This window comes from Trachurus trachurus (genome assembly GCF_905171665.1).
Source record: "Trachurus trachurus genome assembly, chromosome: 12".
Taxonomy (NCBI): domain Eukaryota; kingdom Metazoa; phylum Chordata; class Actinopteri; order Carangiformes; family Carangidae; genus Trachurus; species Trachurus trachurus.
This window is the reverse complement of record NC_139908.1, coordinates 8,001,677-8,017,706: the sequence shown is the minus strand read 5'-3', so window position 1 is coordinate 8,017,706 and position 16,030 is coordinate 8,001,677.

The window sequence follows — 16,030 nt, the reverse complement described above, 5'->3', positions numbered from 1 at the left end:
GGGGTGTACTCCAGATGTTTGCTTGAAATAAATATCCCTTGTCAGGAAAGGTAAATCCACCAGAGAAGGAGAGGAGAGAAAGAGAGGAAGAAGAAAAAAGTCTCCAGTCATCAAGGGGGAATCAGCTCGTAGATGTTAACCTGGTGCTTTCTGAGTTCTCAATGAAATCTAGAGGCAACTCTACAAGTTCCTCCTCCTCCTCCCACTCCCCCACCCCCCCTCCGTTCCTCCCCCCTCTGTCCTCCCCCTCAGGCCAGATAAAAGCTGCCTCTCTCTCTCCTCCTGCAGTCATAGGAACAAACACTCACTGCCCTCTCACTGTCCAACTTAAGAGTGTGGAAAGATTATTAACACTAGACCTTGGTAGAAAATAAACACATTTACTCAAGTGATCTATAGTTACTCCGGTAAAATTTAGAGACACTTGACTCCATTTGGTCCACTGTCTGCTTTAAAAGACACCAGAGAGGGATATAAATGTATCTTAAATTTAGAGTTTAAGACTGCACATATTGGTAATTTATAAGATATGATGAATTCTTATACATTTACTCACTAAATATGATACTGAATAGCTTAAACTGGATAAATAGTAGAAAAGTCTATTGAAAGACGCATGCACCTGTGAAGAAATCTAGGCTATTGGTAACCTCTTTACTTTCTCCACCACTGAAAGTAACCAGCACACTTATGTAACCACAGTCTAGTGATTAGTGACATTTCCACTTTATACATTTATTAAAGCTACATTACAAGGTAAATCCTAAGATCAATTTAAGATATGATCTGTTTTCACTGATCCAATCAAACAACATGTTGTTAGAATCAGCTCAGCCATGACTGAGCCTCTCCCCCGACACATTTGTGAATCAGCTACTATAATAAAGATAATGTAATAATGCATTTCTGACAGCAGCTGTATAACAACTATATTTTGCTGAGAATATTTACTTTAATATAGTTTTGAATGAAGGACTTGAACTTTTGTACCTTACATCAGTGCTGCTTTTATTAGAGTGAAAGTTCTGAATAGTTCTTCCTCCACTAGAACATGATATTTACTGTACAACCAGAGAGGTCAGATCACTGTCACTTCACATTTGTATTTCTGTTCTGAGCAGCCCGTTCTCCAAATATCCGCCTGAAACTCGATATTTCTGGTACTAAAACCTCAAAGTCCTTTTTTTCATGAAATAAGGATACATTTCAGTTCCTGTTACAGTTTCATTATGTCATCCACAACTCACTTTATGGATCCCGAAACTCACAGCAGCTTGTAAGCCTTTCAACAAGTAGCAGCGCGTGATTTATATTTCAATAACGTCTCGGCCACCGTGTACAACAGTAGTACTGACACTCAGAGCACATGTCTGGGCCAAATTCCTGTTATTCCCTTTCTCCCTCTCTCGGGGCGAGTGAAACTGTCAGGGAGTAGCTGCAGAGTTTCAGCACCCCAGGGCAAAGATTATTTTATTATGAAGCCCACGCACATGCTGGTCCTTCTGTTGGTGTGACTGCCAAATGGAGCAACGCCAAAAGGGGCTATGTGTCTCTTGAGGTGCATGTGCAGTGTGGGAAACACTGGGAAACCAGAGGAGGAAAAAAAAAAAGTGAAGGTGTGATCAATCAGCTACAACATTTATTGCGTAAGTGTTGGGTGTATGAAGGAAAAATGTGTACGGGCATGCAGTGTGATAGTAGGAAAGCACCTGACCCCACCGTGAGAAATGTAGTAACTGTCAGGCACACGCTCAGCTCAAGCCCCGGCGCACTGTCAACACATGCCCTGCATCCTCACCACTTGTAGTAAGGTGTGGCTCGGCCTCTGAATCACAAAGTGCTGATTCTTCACTCGCGCTGCTGGCACACAGAGCGTTGTCTTTTTTATCTGTCATGAAATCGGAGCCTGTGTTTTTGCTTGCAAGGCTCTCTTTGACGTGAGATACTTTGTTTGTTTAGGGCCAAAATTTAAGGCCCTGAGAAAACGCTCTGCAATGGATTCACAAGGTTGAAGAGAGGAGAGGGGAAGACCCAAAGCTAGGAAAACAAACTATATCAGAGGGCTTAATATAGAAACAAAACTCAAGGAGGTCGACGCAAAGTGCAAGAAAACAGAATAATTTCTTTGAGATTAAATATAAATACGACTGCCCTCTGCAGTGCTAAGCCAGTGCAAGTCAGTGCTGCAGAGTCTGACCCCGAGCGCGCTGCAGTTCCTTCAGCATAGATTTGTTTCCTTCCTCCTCCGGGAGCAGGAACGGAGCGAGGCCACAGGTTACGATAAAAAGTAGCTCTCTTTTGACAAGGGCTAACATGATGTCATCCCGCTATCAGACCTTGGTGATATGACTCTTGGTTCACACCCAACTGACTGCAACAAAGTCCTGAAAAAAAACAGCATGAGCATACACAGTAGTTTCACTACAGAGCAGCTGAGATCCAAGTGTCCAGGAAATATTATATCCCTACGGAGCAGAGTGGAAATGTTGCTTCCTATTAATGTTAATGATTGAACACAGCTGAATTCAAGTAAAAATAAACATGTTTCTACTTTGTTGAGTTGTAGTTCTATTAGGATTTAGTTGATGATTTCTTTGTTTTTATTCCAGAATGACTCAGAACAGAACAGATTTGTCTTGACTTGTTGATTTTTATGTTATGTCAGCAATATTTGTATCATTAAAACTAAAAATCACAGAATTAACGTTCATACAAGTCGACAAAGGAGATGATCTGACTCAATTCTGGGAAAACAAAAGACTTGTATTTGGGTGAAACTATCAGAGAGGTGGTATAATTCAATTTGAACCAAATACGATTATGATAATTAGGGGCATTAGTCACAATAATGTAGATTACAACACATGCAAGATGCTTTGAACTCCTGTAGTTTAAAAAAAAAGTGATAAAATAGAGAAGATAACATCCCTTGTTATCAAACTTAACTTTTCTCTGAGTGTAATGAATTATAGTAATAACTTTACTAAATAGGCCGATATCTGTCTTGAAACATTGAAATCATCCCAATTGAATTGAAATGCACACACTATGTTTTCATTGCACATACTGATTTTCTAAAGCCAATAAATTCTAAATTAAACAAATCCATCGGATCAATTTACAGTCAGAAACAATGGTGAGAGAAAAGAAAGACTCTGTGCCTAATCTGTTGACGGCACTTCACACCTTTGTCTCCATACACCAATCTGATGGCCCAGTATTTACCAAAGAGCGTGGACTGACTGAGCTGCTGTTTGTGGGAAAACAACGCCTCTCTTGGTTATTTGAAGATAAGTGAGTGGACTGGACAAGCACATGGCTTTATCAGGAGGAGCCTCGACCTCCCTGCAGAGTGGAGCCTCTGTTTGTTTTCTCTCCGGAGGATCCGGTCTTGGATCAGAGACAACAGAGGTCCTCAGGTGTCTCAATTATCACCTCCCTCTGATGGCCTTCACATTCACTTTTCAGACAAGCCTCTCATATGTATATAAGTCATGCTAATGCCAAACATGCCCAGACACACTCAATGGTGAGAGGAGTGTTAGGCTACAGATCAAGCACTTTGCCACATGTGCATCACATCCAATCCCCAGCGGCACATCAGCACAATGAAGGCAGAGTTTATCATCGAGGTGAAAGTATGAGGAACAAATAGGACTCCAATTATCACCGACTTAACCTATACTGCTGCATATTATTGAGATATATGATAGCAATCTAAATATCATAAAAGAGTGTGTGTATAGATAGATAGATAGATAGATAGATAGATAGATAGATAGATAGATAGATAGATAGATAGATAGATAGATAGATAGATAGATAGATAGATAGATAGATAGATAGATAGATAGATAGATAGATAGATAGACTTTATTGATCCCAAGCTGGGAAATTACAGTGCAGCAGCAGCATTACACAGTGACGATAACAACATATAGTATAAGAATATAAAGAATAAAGAATATAAAGAACAAACTATACATAATAAAATAGCAAAATAGCAATAGCAAATAATATAAAATGTAATGTACAAAAGTATATACAACTAATTGGCAGTGTTGATTTTAGTGCAAAGTATAGAATGTGCGATATGTGATGATATGACATCAACTAGGTCACAATTTACAGTGGAAATGGTAGACACGTGATATTTTTTATTTCTTGTTATTCTTCCCTGCCATTGGGCAACCAACTGTTGCAGCTCAGCTACTCCACATAAACATGAGTAATCACAAAGAGTGAGTCAGTCCAATGTTGTCATCCCTGAAGCTATTCATTATAAAGCTGTTGCACTAAACATGTCAGTGAACAATAGGCTCAAAAGGCATGGAGCAAATTGAGTTCACCACACGCCAAACTTGACACTGCAACAGCACATCATCGCCAGATCAGAGGAAAACGTCCTTTTAAAATGTCAAAATGTGCTGAATTTGGTCCTTAAAGTAGATTTCATGATGATGCATGCAACAAATTATATCACCTTACACAATCATTGGTTAAAACCTGTATGTGGATGTAATATCCCTGTTGAAGGACAATGGAAAACAGGAAGGGCCCGGCTCCATGCTGTCCATGTAGACAAGGCATACATACCTATGTGCTACAACAGCATCAACACACACACACACAGACACACACACATGCACACACAATAGGTTTTGTTTTGCTTGTTTTTAGGGGACAATCCCTCCCCCGGCTATACAGCCCAAAGTGAGAACAGTGCAGGAAATGGTCTCTAATTCACAGCCTTGTGACAGAAAGGACAACTGGAGAAACACGCACAACACACATACACACACACACACACACACACACACACACACACACACACACACACACACACACACACACACACACACACACACACACACACACACACACACATACACAGACCTAACACACACAAAACACAGAAATAAATGGACAGTACCAGCGAATAACCAGAAAAGAGCTTAAATTAGATTTGCTGCCCCACTAAGCAGATGTTCTCGGCCCACAGAGAGGAACATTGCCTGGTTTTGGCTGCACACTGGAACAGTGCAGCAGGCCAGGCGGTTGGCCTTTACAGGCCCAGTGATCCCATCTATAATAGCTGCACGAACGGGTCAGGGTTGCACAGTTGGATGCCTGTGCTCTGCTCTGCGGCTCACAAGGAAGCCATAGCCAACCCCTGTCTGTCTTCCTGTCTGTCTTTCTGCCCGTCCACCTCCCCACATTCTGCCCCAAGGTCTCTCTCTGGGCAGCGGGTCGGTGTGTGTGCGTCTCCTGCCAGCCAAAACGCTGCTGCGGCTCGCGAGAACAAAGATGCTCGTTATCCCGCTGCTGAACCCACAGCTCCCCACAACCCATCCCATCCCACCGAACTCTGATCCGGTCTGGTTCTGACTCGTGTCCTTCAAATTAGAGAAATTGGGAGAAGGAGGCAGACAAAAACAACCGAAAAAATGAAAGAGAGAAGTGTTAATAATGTGACCTCCACTCTAATTTCCTGCTGAGGTGCAGCAAGGTCACATGCAGGCAGCAGAGAGGGGGAATTCAACCAAAGTCGTCTGAATCAAAACCAAAAGTATAAAAGATGAGACACGACCGAGGAAACGTGAACATGTGTCTGTGTCTGTGTCTGTGTGTGTGAGCAGATGCACCATGTGAACACAAAGGCCGAGAATATTCACTATGAGGGGAGATATTTGTTCAGCCGGGGAGTTTACTGATGAGATTAGGCGCTGGAGATCTGGTTAGGGGGTTTGGGGGTGTGGAATGTAAACAAGAGGCCGGCGGAGAGAGAGACTTTAAAAGTAGATTCAGCCACCCGCTCTTTCCTGCACACCACCACCACCACCACCACCACCATCATTAGTCTTCACTCCTCTGTGGCTTTAGTGACAAGTGGGGTGCAGGAACTAACTTCTGCAGCTAGTTTGAAGTGCATATTCTGCAAGCATATGCAAATTTATGAATATTAATATACTGAAGTGCAACAAGTAGGTAGGAAATATTAAAATAACCTCTATCGCATGAGGATTTAGCACTGACAGCTGGACTTTGTATCACTTTTAGTTGAGGTCTATCTTTGCTCTTGTCATAACTAATTGAATGTTGGTGTTCTTCCCACACTTTAGAGAACAGCGACAGTGAATAATGATCTCTCTCTTCCGCGTACATCTCTGATGTTGGCACTAATGGACACTAATGGATGTCAGTACGCTTTCGCTCCCTCTGCCTTTTGAGGGCCAGCCAAGTTTTGGGATACACAGACAGGGCTCAAGCAGTGCTAACCAAATGAGGAATGACGGGTTCCATAATTAAAAGGGAAAGTTCTGGTTTATTAAGGTTTATATATAGCATCATTGTATAGTTGGGATGATCTGACGACACAAAGACATATCCACAACGACCCTGCAACACAATAAACAATCAGTCCTTTAGTTACTGCGCTATACTTAGATTATCTGACACATAGATTAAAACTGTGTGTGAAAACAACTAATACTTTGAAAAAAGGAGTGAAGTCCGCACAAGCTCATCTAATGTTTATTGTGGAACGATCAATGTTTCGATCACTGTGGATCTTCGTCAGGATAACAAGGCAAGGCAAACATTTCATTCATATAGTCAAGCCCGAGATGCAATCCAGGTGTGGCACATCAGTGAAAAATCTGAGGCTGTTAAGGGGAGATGAGCCAAAAAAAAAAAAAAGAAGCAAACAATAAACACGCAAATTCAAATATGTAGATAAATAACAAGTATTTAGCAGATATTCAACAAAGGTACCCAAGAAAATATCTTTAAAAATATTTAGAATTAGAATCAGTTCACATATAAATATTTTGTGTCTTTCCTCCTAATATCAATTTTCTAAGATTTTTCTCTTGATTACATTTTCTTAATATTGCCCCTACGGGTGCCTTAGGCTACTGTACATGTATGTATTATCTCTATTTGTTTTGCCTATATTGTGTCTTTCTCTAATAACTTTTAAAATTCTAAATATTTTTTAAGATATTTTCTTGGGTACCTTTGTTGAATATCTGCTAAATACTTGTTATTTATCTATATCTCGGGCTTGATTTGGGGGGTGGGACCAACTGACTATATGAATGAAATGTTTGCCTTGCCTTGTTATCCTGACGAAGATCCACAGTGATGTTTCACAATAAACATTAGAGGAGCTTGATACAGTGTGCGGACTTCACTCCTTTTTTCTAAGTTAATTTTGTTTGTTGGTCCTGCACCTGTAGTGCGTTTGGATGTGCGTGCTCTACTCCACTTTTGTGTTCAAAACAACTAATACTGCCACACTGGAGGCACCAGATAAAAAGTCAGTAGGATTCAACCTCTGACGACCGAATATCTGTGGCAAGATGACGGCATATTACCATTCAATCCTTTTTAGGGACCTATAGACATTCACTGAACACTACAGTAGGTATTATCACCAACTGGCTCACTGCTGTTCAATCTATCACATGCATTTTCTCATTGTATCTGCTGAAGGCATGTGTGGAACTTGTTAGGTCCCATTTGGAGAAGGAATATCTGGTGTCTCAAGAGCTTCGTCCCTGCTCCCTGCTGTTTATTTTAGGGCCCACCTGATATGCAGCCTGTGACTGTGAAGAAGGGGAAAAGAAGGAAACATTCATTCACCCAAGGGGCTCTCATCATGAGGAGTGGGATGTATGCGGAGGAGGGTGACAGTCAATATGATTGAAAGAGTTATGGGCACCGCATGACTCTGTGGTTACACGACAACCACAGGAATTCACTCTCTGTGGTCTCGAGACGGTGACTGCATGCAATTCGGTGTGCGACGTGTGAGAGACAGAGAGAGAAGGTGTGGGCGGGGGGGAAGAGATAAGGAGACGCAGATGCTGAGATTTCCATTTACCCCCCAGCTCCACGTTCATTACAAATCCATCCAGAGCAAAGCGAATGTTAAGACACTCCAAATTAACCCTGAGAGTGACAGAAGCAGCCCCAGCTGTCTGTGGTATCACTTTCCATCCAAATGGTATGGATAGGGGCCTGACAACTGTCACCCTGACCTTGCTTCCCTACGCCACTCTCCCAAGACTCACTAGACGAGACCCTCTGGGGCGGGGTGGGACGAGATTACCAACATTCACGACGATCTACCCCCCGTCTCTCCAAAAAAACACAGCCATCTGCCAATCACAGAGATACAGTCACGACGGGGTACAGTCGAAAGCATGGACGCTATAACACGTTAGGATCTCAGAGTATGTCTTCAAGTAGGTTTATTTTTAAAAGAATTGTGTGTGTGTGTGTGTGTGTGTGTGTGTGTGTGCCTCTCCTCTTGTGTCACCTTGAATCACAGCACAAGGTGACAACTAGTCAGCCAGAAATTGCTGACTGGTTTATTGGCTGATTAACCAGCCAAGATAAGCCACATACTTTCCTCTTTCCACTTTACGTCTTCATATAGCACATTACCTCGCTCCGTCCGTCCGTCCTCTCATCTAACACCAACTGTCATTCTCATCTTATCGTTCGCCTTCACAGTTGCTTCATTCCTCCTGTCTCATTATCTTGATCGAGTCCCATCTCTTTCTAATCCCCCCGTACAAGAATAAGAGACTAATGTTAGCATCTCCGTTCGGCTGCGCTTGTGTACAGTGGTGCTAAATGTTAACGCATTTTACTTCAGTGTGTTTTCATGCTCATATTTGTTAATTAGTACAGAAAAAGAAAAATTCAGTGGCTGTGTTAGAAACCACTCCCTATACTAGTGGACTATAGGGAGTTTGCCATTTTGGAGTGTTATAAGTATCCCCAATGCATTGCGAAAAGTAGTGTACATCTGATGGTCACGTACCAAGCAATAAATACCATGATGCACCATGCTTGTGCTGAAAGACAGAACAGAAGATATAGAGAAAGTTACTCAAATAATTAGTCAGTAGTCAATGAGAGTGATTTTCGACACAACAATGTCTGAAGGAAAATGTATCCAATAGTTGTTCATGTATTTCAGGACCGGTGGGCGATGCCGTTCCAGGTGGTGGCAGCCAAAATAGCCTAAATAAACATACATGGGACAATATTTCAGGTTGGGATCATCAACATTTGTTTACAAGACATCTTGAAGATTGTAAAAATATAAAAGTTAGGAAAAAGATGTCAATGGGGCGCATTGGGGAGGAGTTCCTGTGACAGAATTCCGCCATTGTTTTAACTTTTCTTTGTGTGTGTTTTTTAAATTTTTTTATGTACCACACGTGATTTAATCATGGCAATCTTCATCGCTACCAATTCCTCATCAGTTGTCTCTGTAGAATGTATAGTTATATAGATTTACATTTTTCATTTTTCACATTCCCCCCCCCCCCCCCCCCCCCCCCCCCCCCCCCCGGCTACTAGACTATTCCTAGAATCGTGCTAAAAACCATACACAATCCTGAGCTGAAACCTCCCAATGAGTATTTCCTTAAGCCCCTGTTGGCTGCTACAGTTGTCCGTCCAATCACTAAGAGAAGTGACATGGAAAATGTAATGACAGAAGCCTTTAATCCAGCCAATGACAGATATTACATTAGCTGCTGTATACCAGCATGGATAAAGTCTGCACATGCAGTAAAAACAGAAAATGGATGCTCCTTGTTGACAGTACTGAACTTACATTTTACAAGCGAGGCCACATTGTCTGCAGATACTGAGTAGCAAAACGGGAGCCATCAATTAATGCCAGAACTGTGTCTTCACATTAAACTGGTATCTGATACCCGATAAAGGCTACAACCAAGGCCAAGTGAAGGGGCGAGAGGAAGGAGGGGAAGGTCCGCAGGGGGATGCTGGAGGGTGTGTGAAGCAGTGGCCTGCGTGCCGTCGGCCAGCCGCCTGAGGGGGAGGCACATGGTGCCAACAGCTGCCATGGTGAAACGCTAACCCCTATAAACGCTCCGTCCAGTAAACAACGTTGGGGATGAACACATGCCAATGGGGGAGCTTGGGTGAGGAAAGGGTGAATGGGGCGACCCAGCTGACGCCGTGGAGAAAGGAGAATTGACCCCTGTGAAATGGCTTATTAAAGTGTGGTGGTCGCCATTCTGGGGGGGCCAGGCAGGCCAGCGCAGGACAAGACATGAGGGGAAACTCAAAACCCTCTTTGGCGAACTGAGCACCATGCACGCCACAAGCCGCAGACAGGAAGCCCCAAATTCAGGAGATACTTTTATTGGATGTATTTACACAGTCAGAACACACCGCATGCATGAAATACTGATGACAGATGCTTTTATTTTCCCTGCTTGAACCCAGTGACTAACCACTCTGAGTTTATTTTATCACACAACTGGATGATGGGTGGAACAGGGTTTGAACTCTGCCAAGCATCCATCTTTTACCCTCCCACCCACCCTCCCTTTCCAAATACAACATATTCTGACCCATGTAGAGCTTCATTTACCTTTTAAATTGACAAATGAACTGCACTTTGTGAAGCCTGTTGCAACCATTGGGGCTGCTGAAGGTTCCCATGCTCCCCGGCCCCCTAGGGAGTGGCAGGAACAGATGTGACGTCTACACTCCTCCGCTCGGCCTGTCCCTCCTCCTACCCTCCGTCTCTCTCCCTCTGCTGCTTGTAAAACAATCCATCTTCCACTTGTAAAAACATTACTTTCTACCTCCATCGTCTCCTCCCATATAGCTCTCCCCTTCACTCAACACAAAAACAAAATTATCCCTAATTTTATAATGTGAAAATTGCATCTAACACTAATTGATGGTTGCATCATGTGATACAGGTTGGTTAGTTTAATCTGGTTAGTGCCCTTCAATCTGTCATTTCATTTTGCTCCCACTACTGATTTTCAGCAACACACACACACACACTCAATAAAGCACTTACTCATACACAACACAGAAAAAACAGGAACTACTGGATCGAAACATTAAAATGAACCAAAAACTTCTTTCTCTCTCTTTTTTTTTAACTTCTTCTCGGTAAAACCAAACATTCTGAATCAGCACATTTGATATGTGGCACTTAAATCATGTTACTTTTTATATGTACCTCAAAGCAAGTAATCTGAATTCACCAGATCATCTGAGCAACAACGCCCCCATCTGGTGATGTTTTCAGAGCCTGGCTGCTGGATGATCCTTTCTCTTGGTTCACTAACAGCATCCTGCTTTTTTTTTTAAATTTATTTTATTTTACAAGGACTTGTCCGTTTTCACAGCCAAATCACAGCCAAACCTCAATTATGACTGCCTTCGATATATGTGACAGGCCTAAGCCGTGATTTCATGCCTGCTGGGTCACTGCCTCCTTAAATGGAGCCAAAGTTATGTTATTAAAGGTATTGGTATTGGTAACACAAACTTACAAGTAGAAGGCTATACTGGGGAAATTACCAATCTTTCTATTTTTCATTTAATTTTTAATTCAATGGGTTTGAGTCAACGATACATCGAGGTATAATTAGGCGACCACACAAAACGAAAAAACTGTCATCTTGGCAACATAACACCTGTAAAAAAAAAATAATAATAATAATGTGTTAACCACAGTGAATTACAATAGCTTGAACGATCTAAGGTTATGTTCATTGATTGAAATTACAGCCACCATGAGCTCAGCATCAATCCAGTTACATAAATTGCATTTACTGTAAGTAAGACTTTCCACCACTGATCAAACATTTATGAGATTTTAGGCCAAACAGGGAGAGACTGTATTTATGCAAATGATTATCTCAAACAGAGCCATTATGTGGGCGGGTTTTGTCATGCAAGCAGCCAAAGCTCATACTTGAACAGGAGTTTATTGTGAAGGAGTATGAGAGATGCTCTGATAGGAAATGTTCTACATCTTCCTAATCTTTTGCATCCTGTGGTGTAAGACCAGGCCCACACCTGCCCCAACAGTCTTTTCTATCACTCTATTAATCACAAATATGAGTGAGAGAGACAGAGAGAGATGTTTCGAAGGGGAAGGACCAGGACGTGACTCAAACCCAAGTATCTGTTATTTCCTTCTCTGACTATTCAATAAATTATCTTGTTTTTTTTCTGAATTCCTATCTCGTTCATCATCCACCTGTCAAATCTGACACCTGAGCACAATCATACGTGCCTCAGCAGGGATGAACTGACTCCAGTGCCATTGTTCACAGACCCTGTGCCATTAACAAAAACCACAGGGCTCGGGTCGGCGTTCAGGGGCTTATCAGGAGTTTAGACTGTGGTTAACCAAACATTAACCACTCTCCTGGCTTTCCTATAAACATGGCCTTAATGAACGGGTTTACAGAGTCTCTGAGGACAAACACCATCTACCCCCAGGGTAGGGGGGTGATGCAGCCCACAGATACCACTGATAGCCCCAGAGATTAATTTTATTGTAGTGATGAGTTTTGCAGAAAGCCTTTTTTTTCCAAACAGCCTCAAATTCTCTCATAAGACTCAACCCGAGAATCCGTAACTTGTATTTTTTGCACCCTTTAACAAAGTCTAATTTCCACTTTGTTTTGTTTTTATCTCTCACTGCTTGCAAAATGGAAAAAAAAAGGTCTGTTGCAAACTGAGTAAGAGAAAGATGAAACATGACGAGTGTGTGGTTGTGGTATGTATAGTACATACAGCTAAATGTGCAGATGCTGTTTGCTGTGGTTGGTCTGTGTGAAGCAGAGTGTGTGCACATGCCTGTGTAAACATCTCATTTAGCAATTATGAGCACAGTATAAAATGTTTGATAAATCCTACTACTTATGTGCAGACATTTTATATGACTTAAGTGTCTTTATTTCTCTGTCATTCATTACCTTCTTATATACCAGCCTCCAATTATGCATGTTGGGCTTTAAACCAATCATTATATAGCTTTATAATGGTTATAAGCTTAATAGTAGGGGAGGGGTTAAAATGTCTTCAGTTGAGTTTGTGTTATCAATACTTTTTATTATTATTGTGATAACATCTTTAAAGATGCTGCAGAATTGACAGAGGGTGGCACTGCAGAACAATATGAAGCTGACAACTAATAATGATAATTTGTCAAAATGTCAAGAGAAAACCTTCCACTGTAATGTAGCCCACACAGATCAGTATCAGTTAATATGATATAACATGTTACCTAATGACATACTCAAGATAACATTGTCTGTTATTTGTTTAATCTGTGTTCAAATTATGTTTCATCAAATCTAAAGCATTTATTGTTGGGAAATTACATATTGAGCATTTAATATGACACCAATATTTTACAGAGAAACTGCAGCACATTAAAACTGTTTTTTATACAAGGCTCCACACAAATAGAGCTCAGGATTACTCAACAGCCTCTCTCTGCACCAAGAGGACAAGCCAGGGGGTTTTAGGTGCAAAACATGAAGGTCTGTTTCAACCTGCCCCGCGGCCCGTAGTCTCCAGACACAGTCTAGTGGGAGGGCAGGTTTCGGTTGACAAGTCTGAGCAAAAGTGGAGGAAAGGGAGGCGTGTGAACAAGACATCGATGTACGTGTGTCGTGGGTGTTTTGAACTCTGCACTGACAGACAGTGTGTGCTCTTTCTTTTATTTACACTACTTGACCACAGCTTTTTCATCGGTGGGCTTTTCCACTGCCTTTGAAAAAAACCAAACCAAACCAAACAAAAATCCGGATGACTTATATGAATTTTGTACATAGATCATACACCCTTCGTTTATCACCTAGGTCACAGGATGGCCACAGGGAGGGATTAGTGGTTGCATGCAAAGTTTGAAAATGTATTACAAGGGTGAAACAGAATCCATCTGTCATAACTAAATATTGAAAAAAACAAAAAACAAAAAACATTTGATGCACTTCAGGAGTGATTCATACGTGTGATTCATAAAATCAGGATAGTAAATCTCATAGTTACAATATTTATATCTAAAATGCCCTATTTGAGTTGGATAAAACACATATGGATGCATTGATGGTGTAAATTATAAGAGTTTTATCAGTCATAGGTTTCCATCATTACAGTTTTTCTAACCGATGCCCGGATGTCAGCTTTAATCTATGTATTTATTTGGAACTTACAAAATTTAGATAGCTTTGAATTTCGTAAAATAAGAATATCTGAAATCTCTGTTCACCAAAAATGTTTTATGTCTAGTATTAAGAAAAGGTCCAAACTTGAGGCCAAAATCATTTGACAGGCTTCCAGAAAACGCCTGTTGCAGTCACTGACCAGCAGGTGGCAGCAGTACAGCACTTTGTAAGAGAGAGAAAAAACATGGAGCAAGAGCCAGAGTGAATATTACCAGAACGTCTCTGATATTACTCATAGAAATCAGTGTAATCTTACAGTAGCACATTTTATATGACAAAAGGCATGAACTTATTTTGTATATTGACGGATAACAACCACTTCCACTGCCTCAACAGAAAAACATCAATTTAAGACCACTTCTACGGCACAAGACATTGATTGTGTCACTAGATACATTTTACATCCTCAGTCTTATTCCATAAGATTTCAAATGACATTAGAGCAATAACCTCGATAAAACATTTCATACAGTGTTCAGTGTTAAGGTTAGGGTGAACTTTATTATCCTCAAGGGGTAATAGTCATACAAACAGGACCTGGTTGAACAGCACAGTTGCAACCACAGATTTGTACATTTATTTCACATTTAAACCTCCTCATGTGAAGTAACTGTACCTGTTGATTGTTGTTTCAATTATAAGATTTTTTTTTTTTCATTAAGTCCTGCACAAATGTCACAGGAACTTTCTGTGTCAGGTCAATTTAAATGTCACACAATGTCATTCAAATTATTTCCTGTTAAAATAAAATCTGCAAAAACACACTATACAGTAGGCCTATGTCCTGTTAAAAAGTCATACGTATTAAATTGGGGTGCATGGCTGTAGACAAGAGGTAATTTGCAACAAATGTACAAAATCATCAGGTTACAAACTTACTGGTGAGGCAGCAGGAATGAAGGTGTTAAAGGAAGGAACCAGTACAAAACACATCCAGCTTTTATATATCCTGCCCTTTGTCTAAACTCCTCCCACTGTGCTCTGACAGGTGAATCTCTCCACCCACCCCTGGTCTCACACACAATTAACACTCAAACTGCAGATTCCTGCCGAAGGAGGAGTGCTGTTAAACAATAACTGAGTTATCATGAGCTGTTTATTATAAACACCTGTACACCTGCTCATTCATGCAGTTTTATAATCAGTCACGTGGCTGCATTGCAGTGTGCCGATATGCCAGATAGCAAAATAAGCCATTGCAATACAGCTTCACTTTTAATACAGCATGACCAATAGACATACCTGAGTCACGTGCTTGTTTGTGTATTATATGCCCATGCAGTTCCTGGACCATTACAGTACTGTTGCCAGATGCTACTTCCACATCTGGACTGATTTGGGCACACACAACCAGAAATTCCTCTGGCTGCCTGTCACTCAGGGGAGGAGGATATAACAGCCGGTATCTGCCCAGATCTGGAAGGATATGGGCCAGACTTGGGCCAAGCACCTAGACAAATGTCGGGGCCGGAGGTTTCATTTTTCCATCTGGAACACGTTAATGTTCATTGATATCTTGGGGATTTGGGGGATTTTTTTTAACCATTTATCAGCAAGACACTTTCAACCTGTTATCATGAACATGGATTCAATAGAGCTGGATCCAACAATTGGCCTTTTCAAGAAGGTAGCCCATATAACAGAAAAAAGTGCAGAAATGTTGTGATGCAGTCAACCTGGATTTTGATTTATTCAGATCCCCATTAGCTATGGCAATGCCAAAGCTATTCTTCCTGGGGTCCATACAACATCTTTACAATGTATCAATGCAATTTATGTCTCATTCAATATAATCCATGTTCAAATAAAACATAAAACACAAAAAATAAAGTAACATAAAAAATATATATATATATATATATAGGCTAAACAGATACACAACACAACAGTAGGCTACACAGACAATACAAGACAGCTCCCTAGGTCAGTAGTGGTACGCAGAATTTATGTCATATACAATGTCAATACATGTCTACATATATTATATT